The 11,244-nt window shown below is 43.1% G+C and overlaps 1 pseudogene; it reads left to right on the forward strand.

The window, feature by feature from the left end:
* The first annotated feature begins 2,169 nt into the window (after positions 1 to 2,169).
* LOC139029557 (piggyBac transposable element-derived protein 4-like) lies at positions 2,170 to 10,993 on the forward strand (annotated as a pseudogene).
* Positions 10,994 to 11,244: the final 251 nt, after the last annotated feature.

Consider the following 11,244-nt stretch of genomic DNA (forward strand, 5'->3'; position numbering starts at 1 on the left):
AGCCCAAGCAAACAAGGTGTGATTAGTATTGGATGTGACCGTTGTCATTGCAGTGCTGTAACTGTATTGTCATTTGAGGTGCTAAAATATGCATAATCAATACAATTCGTCTGACTAATGCATTTGATTTGTATACCTGTACATTTTGTAATTCTGAATGTATATCCCTTGATTGCACCACACACAAAAGGGTGTGGTACATATCATTATTTCTGTAAGACTTTTACTGTGGGTGTTGAAACCTCTAACGCTCTAGCGCTTGATTATTGAGGACAACTCCCTAGTCAAAACAAAAAATCCTATAGGATTCCAATAGAAAAATGTAGAACCTATCCTATAGGATTTGATTCCTATAGAATAGGATTTGATTCCTATAGAATAGGATTTGATTCCTATAGAATAGGATTTGATTCCTATAGAATAGGATTTGATTCCTATAGAATCCTATAGGGGTCCATTTGGACTGGTTCCAATAGTTGTTCTTTTATTGGAATCCAATAGGAGTTGTTGACTAGGGAGATGTCCTCAACATTAAAGTGCTTCAGAGGTCTCAACACTCACAGTAAAAGTCCTAAATAAATAATTGCATGATCACGCTATTTTGTGTGTGGTACAATCAGGGGAGACAGTACATTCAGCATTTCAAAATCCAGTGGTGTAAAGTACTTAAGTAAAAATACTTTAAATACTTTCGTTGTTTTTGCTGGTATCTGTACTTTACTTTACTATTTATATTTTGGACAACTTTTACTTTTACTTCACTTCATTCCTAAAGAAAATAATGCACTTTTTACTTCATACATTTTCCCTGACACGCAAAAGTATTTGTTACATTTTGCACGCTTAGCAGGACAGGAAAATGGTCAAATTCACGGACTTATTAAGAGAACTGCCTCTGATCTGGCGAACTCACTAAACACATGCTTCATTTGTAAATGATGTCTGAGTGTTGGAGTGTGCCCCTGGCTATCTGTAAATTGAAAAAAAAATACTAGAAAATGGTGCTGTCTGGTTTGCTTAACTCTTGTGTTGTCTTAAGGGTAAAAAATGACCCGCCACTATGTTTAACAGCAGAGAAAACCCCCTAATGTCACGCCCTGACCGTAGAGAGCTTTTTATGTCTCTATTTTGGTTTGGTCAGGGTGTGATTTGGGTGGGCATTCTATGTTCCTTTTTCTATGATTTCTATTTCTGTGTGTTTGGCCGGGTGTGGTTCTCAATCAGAGGCAGCTGTCTCTGGTTGAGAACCATACTTAGGTAGCTTTTCCCCACCCATGCTTTGTGGGTAGTTGTTTTCTGTTTTGTGTTTCTGCACCTGACAGGACTGTTTCGTTTTCATTCATTCTCTTTGTTATTTTGTTAAGTGTTCAGTTTAAATAAAAATAACATGAACACTTACTTTGGTCCAACTACTCTTCAACAGACGACCGTTACACCTAAAGGATATTTTTTAACTGGAAATTTGATGACTTTTCCTAGAGTGACCCCAACATGAGAAAAAGTGAAACATTGCCTTTGTTCATATTTCCATGAAAGCTGTACACCACCAGGATACAAAGATTGTCTTAGGGTAATTTTTGACCCAGCAGTTATAAAATCATTTACACGCCACAAAAACCACAAACACATACACACACACACACCCATACACACACACACACAATGAGCAATTGAGAGAATGTGTGCTACTGATTGAACTCAGACAAAACTAAAACATTCTTGTGCATGTTCAGCATCTCCCCTCCACGACCCCACACATGACTCAAGTTCACAGACAAAATAAAAACAATTTCAGACAAAATAAAAACACTTTCAGACAAAATAACAATTTCTTCAAAGTGTTGTTAACTAATGGGGAATGCAGTCAGACGCTATAAAGGTGCTGCAGATGACAGTCCCCCCAGTTCTCTCTTTGCTGAAGCCATGAGTGCACGTTTCAGTGCCCAACAGGTCGTAGATCAGATTTTTTCAGTTGTCCAGGAGGAACAAGAGAACATTTATTTAGAAGAGAAGGAGGAGGTATCTGAAGAAGAAGATGGGGAAGAATACAACCCAGAGGACGATGCATCATCTTCAGATGAAAAAGAAATCCCCCAAGCTGAAAGAGACATTTTGTCAAAGAACAGCAAAATAATAGGGTCCTTGTCACCATATGACAAACAGGGCAGGATGGCAGCACAAAATGTCATAAGGATGACCCCAGGGCCCACAAGACATGCAGTTGCCCATGCCCAGCACATCGCCTCAACATTCTACATGTTCATCACACCAGCCATCGAAAAAATCATCCTGGAGATAACAAATTTGGAGGGTTTCCGTAAATATGGAGACAACTGGAAAAGGATAGATGAGATTAACCTGCGTGCCTACACAGGGCTGCTAATCTTAGCGGGTGTGTATAGGTCCCGAGGCGAGGCTACATGTAGTCTCTGGGATGCAGAGAGTGGAAGGGCGATTCTTCGTGCCACGATGCCACTGAAGGTCTTTCACACTTTCTCAAGAATGCTACAATTTGATAACCGTGAGTCAAGACCTGCAAGACATGTGAGAGACAAACTGGCGGCCATAAGAGAGGTCTGGGAGAAGTGGGTGGAGCGTCTGCCATACCTCTACAACCCTGGGCCTGAAGTAACCGTGGATGAGCAACTGGTTCCATTCAGAGGTACATTTTTATTTTCATATCTGTAATATAAGTGATTTTCACTGTTAATTTTATTATGTATTGCTGTAATATCATTGATTTATGAGATTGTTTTCTGTGACACTGATACTAATTACTGATAGTAATGTCTTTTGTCAAAAGGTCGCTTTCCTTTCCGGCAGTATATGCTCAGCAAGCCAGCAAAGTATGGCATCAAGATATGGGTGGCCTGTGATGCACAATCCTGCTACGCTTGGAAGATGCAAGTCTACACAGGGAAGCCAACCAGTGGAGGCCCGGAGAAGAACCAGGGGATGAGGGTTGTGCTTGATGTGACAGATGAACTGAGGGGGCACAATGTCACGTGACAATTTCTTCACCTCTTATGAATTCAGCCAACAGCTCCTAAAGAGGAAGATCACCATGGTTGGCACAGTTAGAAAGAACAAGCCTGAGCTCCCCACTGCACTCCTCGCAACAAGGGGGAGAGAGGCCTTCTCATCAAAGTTTGCATTCACCCCCACCACCACTCTAGTTTCTTACCTCCCAAAGAGGAACAAGAATGTGGTCCTCCTGAGCACACTGCACAAAACAGCTGAGATCAGTGATCGTGAGGACAGGAAGCCAGCCATCATCCTGGACTACAACCACAACATAGGAGGCAAGGACAACCTGGACAAGGTGATTGGAACTTTCAGCTGCAGGAGGATGACTGCCCGCTGGCCCCTGGTCATCTTCCAAAACATCATTGATGTGTCCTCTTACAATGCCTTCGTGATATGGAATAAGATCAATCCTACCTGGATGCCTGATAAGCGGAACAAGAGGAGGGTGTTCCTGGAGCAGCTGGGAATGGCACTTGTAACCCCACATATTCAAAGAAGGGAGCGCCGACCCCGCACAGCAGCCTCTGCAGCGCTTGTGAAAGCTGTTCAGGGGGCTGAATCTTGTCCTGATCCACCTGAGGCTGCAGCTGGGGCAGGCAAGAGGAGGAGATGCCAATTATGTGTTGTAATAAAAATTAGTGGTGTCCACTGATTAAATGCACTTTCTGCATTGTGAAGAGGGAAAACCCAGATATTCACAAAGTTTGTGATGAATGACAGGTTGTTTCTTTATGTAAAATAGATTTGGGGTTTAAAATTCAATCAAGCTGCATTATTTTAGGCGTTTAGTGAAGATTTCAATGTTTTTTTATCTTATAGGATTTCTATTAATTTTATTGATCGCAATTGTATAGATATTTACATTATATTCTAAAGGATTTATCCTCAAATCTTGGCTATACACTATAGTTAACTTCACTGCTTAATATAAGGAGCACCCACCCTCCAAACCTTTTATAAAAGTACATACAGTATGAATGTAGACAGTAACACATGTTATATAATAACATCATAATCAACGAATATTGAACTACCACCATTGCAACTTTAGATGGTGACCTTATAGTGGGGAACCGCCGGTAATGTCCCCTCTACCCAGTAGCTGTCTCGTGCAGCCCCATCCCCCATGGTCCAAGGGACATAACTTGAGTAAACATTTGCATCTGGTGCATCTGCATCACACATTCAAGTTATTGTGCCAACCAGTAACAACAATAGCTGTGAAACCTACTGAGATTGTCTGCAAGGTTCTTTACATTTGTCTCAGAATGGTGTACCTATGTGGGATTACAGCCAAACAGCACAGAACTTGATTAACAATTTGATGTAATCTTAATGTGGCACAGGTCATCATATTTACATTGTTCACAATATCTGGATCAGGTGTGACAAGAGGTCACTAGATTGGAACTGGTAGTTACATCCAGGAGGGAGATAGGGAAGCTATGGAGGGAGCACCTTCTAGGGATGGAGGGAGGATGGGGGGGACAGTTCTGGGGGGAGGGAAGGATGCGGGGAGGGGTACAACCCTGGGAGGAAGGAGTTGGGTGGTCTCATTATCTTCAAGTTTTTCTTTTCCTCTACTTATCCCAACATAAAGAAGGTAAAGGAAACATTCTGTTTTTTGTATGCAAAGCTGACTATTATACATTAAATGACAGAAATGCTATTATCTTTGTGTTACTGTACCTAAAAATGTAATTTCCTTCTAGTTTTTATTTGCATATAAGCACTGTATAGATACTGTGCATTCAGAATGTTGTGTTATTATAACATTGTATGTAGTATTGTATGTTATATTGTAATGTCTAAATCAAAGACAAGAAGTTGCCTGAACAAGAATCAAATCAAATAACTTAAGTTTACCTATAGGACTGCGAGAATCCTACAGGATCCAATAGGATCGCTTTTGATTTCCAATAAGAAAAAGTAGTCCAATAGGATTCCGATGGGATTCTGATAGTTACACTATCATTGTGTAACTGTCAGAATCTAGGACTTTTGGGCGTAACTATCATTACTAGGGCTTTGGGTGTATCATCCTCATAGCAGTTGAACACTAAAGGATATTTTAGGAAGGTTTCATTACTTTGTAATTGATTTGTAAACAACTGCTGTGGAGCTGTGACGTGACTTCCCAAGATAACAGTAGGCTTGTATAGCACCTTATAATTCAGGTTGGATTGAGGGTTGTCATGGGAAATGGCCGGGTCAATGAGACACTTCAAGTGGTACTTGAGAGTCACTATGGGAGATCATTGAGTACATATATTGCCATAGAAACCAGGTGCATAATAAGATAACAATTATTATCTTCCACTCCCATTACCTTAGCAAGAGTTTTTCTCCAGGCTCTCTCCATTACTACATTTTTCTAGCGGGGAACCATGAGGGCCTTCAGGGGTCTAAGGATTTATAATTAAAAATATATATTTTTTGTATTTCTATTTCATCTTTACAATAATTGTTATGTTCTTCTGATTTCGTTTCTTCAGTTTGTGTTGGAAAGAGAAGGGTTAATACTGAAGAGAAAAAAATATCCAATCAGGATTTTCTTTGGTGGTCTTTCAGTAGAAAAATCTAGCTAGTTCAGCCAGCCATTGACTAGGCCTTCAGAAGCTGGAAAGAAGGCCTCTGCCATTCAACACTGACAGCGAAAGATAAAATAATCAGTGGCGCAAGCGGTAGATTTCCTGAGCTAGTAACTTTAGCAAGCTTGTGTTGTAGTAGTGTGACAATGTGAGTTAGCTTGTGTTGTAGTAGTGTAACAGTGGTGATGGCGGCTGCAGCAGCTGTTATCAACTTCAAGGTGGATGCTGTTGCTAATTTGTTAGCATCACCCTTTTCAAGATTAACTTTCAAACTTCTTTCAAATGTAGTTTACAAATGATCATCATCTGGTGAGTGGCACTGTTTTTTGTTGCAGCTCGCTATCCCTTTGAAAGTAATGACTGAAATATTGTTGCATTTAAACGTTAGATCACAGTTTAGTGGAATGAACATTATAAAATATATTTGCAATGGGAAGTCACAGCTGATTTGTTCATTTCATTTTGGACTACTAGAGTGAATGGGCTGCTTATTCTTTGACAGTATTTGATGCTGTGTGTGACTGCTGTTGCCTGTCTATCAGCCCGGTCTATGTGTTTGACCAAAACTCTCTCTCCTTCAGCGCCATGGAGTGCACAGGTTTTACGGTCGTTGTCCTTTCAGCACCATGAGCCTTTGAGGTGACACGGTTGTTGTTGCTATTGGTGTTAATGTGATTCACAGGTTGTTAAAACAGTGTGTTCTTTGTTTTGCTGGTCACACTATTTTATGCTTTGTGTCCATGCTGGTTCTGTCTCTGTGTGCGCGGCAGCCCGAGACATAGCCAGGCCTGTTCGATTCATTCATAATGTCATCAAAAAGCATTGCTCTTTTTTCGCTAGAACTAGAATGGTCCGACTACAGAATATATAATGTGGGACGCATTCAGTGATGTTTTCTGTTATTTTCTTGATACAAGGTATTGGAAGATTTCTGGTTCCTCTGAAGGCCTATTTCCTGTCCTATGGTCACGGTTCACCACTGTATTTTTCTTCAACTTGACGATATGGCTGATGTAAGGTTGTAACACCAAACCTACTAGTTATTGTGAGTTCAATCGTCAATGTACTCTAATTCCCCATTTGTAAAAAGGACATTGATAGAAGATAAGTTGCAAATGTGACAATCTGGGTTCACATCCTGGTCTTTTCCACAATACGCTTTGCTGTTGGGCTTGGGGAGCTAGAACAAGGCTTCAGCTCTCAGGCTCATCTCATGTGTTCACTGAACCATCTGTTGTACAGTCTTGAGCTAATGTAGTAACAGTAGTCAATGTAATTAATGACATGCAAATTTAAACATCAAATAATAATTGAAAAAGCATTTAATAAAATGTTTCATAATGGCTGATAAAAATAACAGGCTTTTAAGATTAGACCATTTCCTGTTGCTAGTTGTTATTTCTATTAATATTTCAAAGTACTACGTTCCAAATTTCAGGTTAAATGAATCTTTCTTATGCAGCATGTTACAAATCCATTATGTTTTGCAACTCATTGAACAACAAGGGCGCAACCTGAACTATGAGTGATCAGGGGCCTCATTTATAAACATTGCGTATGTAGAAAATATACCCCAAATCATGCGTGCGCCACTTTCCCGCAAAAGTTGGCAATTATAAAAACTGAACTTAGAGTGAGAATGTCCTTAGCTCCACGCAAACTTTAGACCATGTGCGCATACATTTTCTAGTGGTTAACGTATTGTATTGCAAGCATTGGCGACTCGTCCATTAGGGTATTAAGGGCAGTGCCCCACTTGAGATTGGTCAAAAAAAGTTTAACATATATTTTTCAACAAAATATATATTATATAATTCAAGGATTATGTTTAAAATATCCATAAAAGTGTGGTTAATTTCTGTACATTTTAATGTTTCAAAAAGATATAGTTCAAAACAAGCTGCTTAGTTACCTACTGCTCCGCTATCAGACAGCAGCTTCGGGCATTTGGCCTTCTGCCAGCGCTTGGACTGCATTGCCCACTACAGTATACATTCCTTGCTATTGGGCGGGAGGGAGGGGGACTGCAGCAATGAGATTGCAGGATTTCATGACATGGTTTTCACAGCACTAAGTAAATGGACCGTCTTGGGTCGTTGAAATGAATGCCCAGGTTCTGGGTCTGTTCTATCAGATACCGAACAGATGGTGCTAAAGAGCAAATTGCAATGAACTTATAAATAAATAATCATGACAGTCATTGGGAGCCTGGGACTTGAACCGGATATCCACATCCATAAACAGTTGAAGGACAGAGGGATACACTATCTATAACCTCCTTGTGGATCTGGTAGGACAAAAAACATGTCTCTTTGGCTGTGCCCAATTCACACCGCTGTTTTTTGTTTCCCCTGCCATTAGATCCTAGTTAGTGGACACTACAGTTGTGGCCAGAAATATTGGCACCCTTGCACTTTTTTCACTTTTTTCAAGTAACTCACAATTTTCCCTAAAAATAAGTTGAAATTGACCTAAGTATTTGGTCTCCATAATTCTTTATTTCACTGTTAATATTACAAAACCTTTGTTTTTGATTTAGAACTTAATATATCCATTTAAATCATAAATGGCATTGAGAAAATTATTGACACCCAAGACTTAATGTTTGGTAGCACAGCCTTTGGTCAAAATAACTGCAATCAAGCGCTTCCTGTAGCCATCGATGAGCTTTGTGCCCCTCGGTACTGGCAGTTTGGCACTCTCCTCTTCTGCAAACTGCTCCAGTCCTCCCATATTTGAAGGGTGCCTTCTCCTAACTGCTGTTTTCAGATCTCTCCACAAGTTTTCTGTCACGTCTGCTCCCGCTCTTCCCCTCCCCCTGGCGCTTGAGGGCGCCAGAATGCCTTGCATCACTCACTCCTGCCATCCATCACGTACACCTGCCTTTCCTTGTCACGCGCATCAGCGTTATTGGACTCACCTGGACTCTCTTATCACCTGTTCATTTCCTCCCCTATATGTGTCAGTTCCCCAGCTCTGTTCCCTGCTTCTGCATTGATTGTTTTTCTGTTTGCTAAGCTGTTTATGTCTCGTTCCATGTCCGTGATTTATTAAATGTTACTCCCCTTACCTGCTTCGTCTCTCCAGCGTCATCCTTGTGATAGATCGTGACAGAATGGCAGAAGCCCTCACACGAAGCATCGGGGAGTACTGGGCGTTCTGGTTGGTATCGTGGCATCGGCTCTGGTCACCACCGATGGAACCGGGGGTGCCTAGCCTGCTCGTCGGGCTTCACGCCCTAGCAGGCTCGAGAGGTTTCCTTGCCCCGGTTGGCTCGGATGGCGCCCCTCCCACGTCGGGCCTCAGCTGGATCGTCAGTTCTTGTCTGCCCAGCCTGTCCAGGAGTTTTTTGTTTGTTTTGTTGTTTGTTTTGTCGGTGACGTCGGGGGTGGATTCTGCCGCCGATGGAACCGGGGGTGCCTAAGCCAGCCCGTCGAGCTTTCATGCCCTGGCTGGCTCGAGAGGTTTCATTGCCTCGGTTGGCTCGGTGGCTTCCCATCCCACGTCACAATCCACGGATCATCGGGTTTCCTTAGCGGGATCGACAGGCGTCTGGACTCAGCCGGATCGTCAGGCTCCCATGCCTCAGCCGGCTCGCCAGGCTCTCACGCTCCAGCCGGTTCGTCGGGCTTCCACGCCTCAACCGGCTTGCCCAGCGCCCATGTCTCGGCCGGTTTGCCCAGGTGGGACGCGGGGTGGCGCCCCTAGTGGGGGGGTACTGTCACGTCTGCTCCCGCTCTTCCCCTCCCCCTGGCGCTTGAGGGCGCCAGAATGCCTTGCATCACTCACTCCTGCCATCCATCCACGTACACCTGCCTTTCCTTGTCACGCGCATCAGCGTTATTGGACTCACACTGGACTCTCTTATCACCTGTTCATTTCCTCCCTATATGTGTCAGTTCCCCAGCTCTGTTCCTGCTTCTGCATTGATTGTTTTTCTGTTTGGCTACCAGTGCTGTTTATGTCTCGTTCCATGTCCGTGATTTATTAAATGTTACTCCCCTTACCTGCTTCGTCTCTCCAGCGTCATCCTTGTGATAGATCGTGACATTTTCAATGGGAGTTAGATCTGGACTCATTGCAGGCCACTTCAGAACAGTCCAGTGTTTTGTCTTGAACCATTCCTGAGTGCTATTTTAAGTGTGTTTTGGGTCGTTGTCCTGCTGAAAGACCCATGACCTTCGACGGAGACCTGGCTTTCTGACACTGGGTCCAGAGGACATTCTCCCAGAAGGATTTTGGCATGTTCAGGTGTGTTTTGGCAAATTGCTGTTAGGCTTTCTTATGTCTCTCTCTCAGCAGTGGCGTCCTCCTGGGTCTCTCACCATTTTACCCCCCTTTCATTGAGTTGGCAACAGATGCTGCGAGTTGAAACCGTCATACCTTGTGTCCGAAGGTCAGCTTGAATCTGTGTAGCAGTTGATCAAGGTTCTTTCTCCACCAACCGAACCATCCTTCTCTGCAATCTTCCATCAAGTTTTCTCTTGCGTCCACGTCCAGTGAGTTTGGCTACAGTGGCACGGGCCTTAAACTTCTTGATAACATTACGTACGGTGGAAACAGGAACATTAAGGTCTCTGGTGATGGACTTGTAGCCTTGAGATTGTCTATGTTTGGCTACAGTCTTGTGTCTGACCTCATATAATTCTCTTGTTTTGTTTATTTTCTCCATGCTCATTGTAGTGACACAAAACAGGAGAATGAGTCCTTTTCGCTATTCAAACTGGTTGAATTAGTAATTGTTATATTGCAGTTACCTTCAACTCACCACAGGTGAGTTCAATTCCAAAGTAAAGGAGAATCACCGGCTCAAAATCTAATTATTTCTAACTGTAACGATGTGCGCTGAGAGTCGGGAAGCAAGTTCAGGGAGTGAATGTTTTAATAAATAAACACAACATAATACAAAACAAGAAACGCGGACAACGCACAGACATGACACAGGAACAGAAACAATGACGACTGGGGAAGAAACCAAAGGGAGTATAAAGGGCAGGTAATCAAGGAGGTGATGGAGCCCAGGTGAGTGTCATCATGCGCAAATGCACGTAATGCTGGTGACAGGTGTGTGCCATAAACGAGCAGCCTGGTGACCTAGAGGCCGGAGAGAGAGGACACATGACAGTAGCCCCTCCCCAGCACGTTCGGCTCCAGCTGCTGGGCGCCATCCACAGGAACAATCCCGGGGATCCGGAGCGGACCGGTCGCCTCCGCTGAAGCGCAGAAACCTGATGAACCGGCTGAGGAGTAAGAGCCTGATGAGCAGGCTGAGACTTCCCCGGTTGCCTTGGCTGATGCACGGGAACCTGTTCATCCAGCTTAGGCATGAGAGCCTATCCAACCCGCTGAGGCATGGGAGCCTACAAACCGGATGAGGCCTCCCAGGTAGCTACGCTCCAACACCCGGACCCGACATCACCCCAACACAAAAAGTTAAATAAAAACTCCCTGATGCTGCCCTTTGTTGAGTCGTCATTCTGTAACAATGTGCGCTGAGAGTCGGGAAGCAAGTTCAGGGAGTGAATGTTTTAATAAATAAACACAACATAATACAAAATAAGACACACGGACAACGCACAGACATGACACCAGAACAGAAACAATGATGACTGGGGAAGAAACCAAA

This window comes from Salvelinus sp. IW2-2015, linkage group LG20 (assembly GCF_002910315.2).
Source record: "Salvelinus sp. IW2-2015 linkage group LG20, ASM291031v2, whole genome shotgun sequence".
NCBI lineage: Eukaryota > Metazoa > Chordata > Actinopteri > Salmoniformes > Salmonidae > Salvelinus > Salvelinus sp. IW2-2015.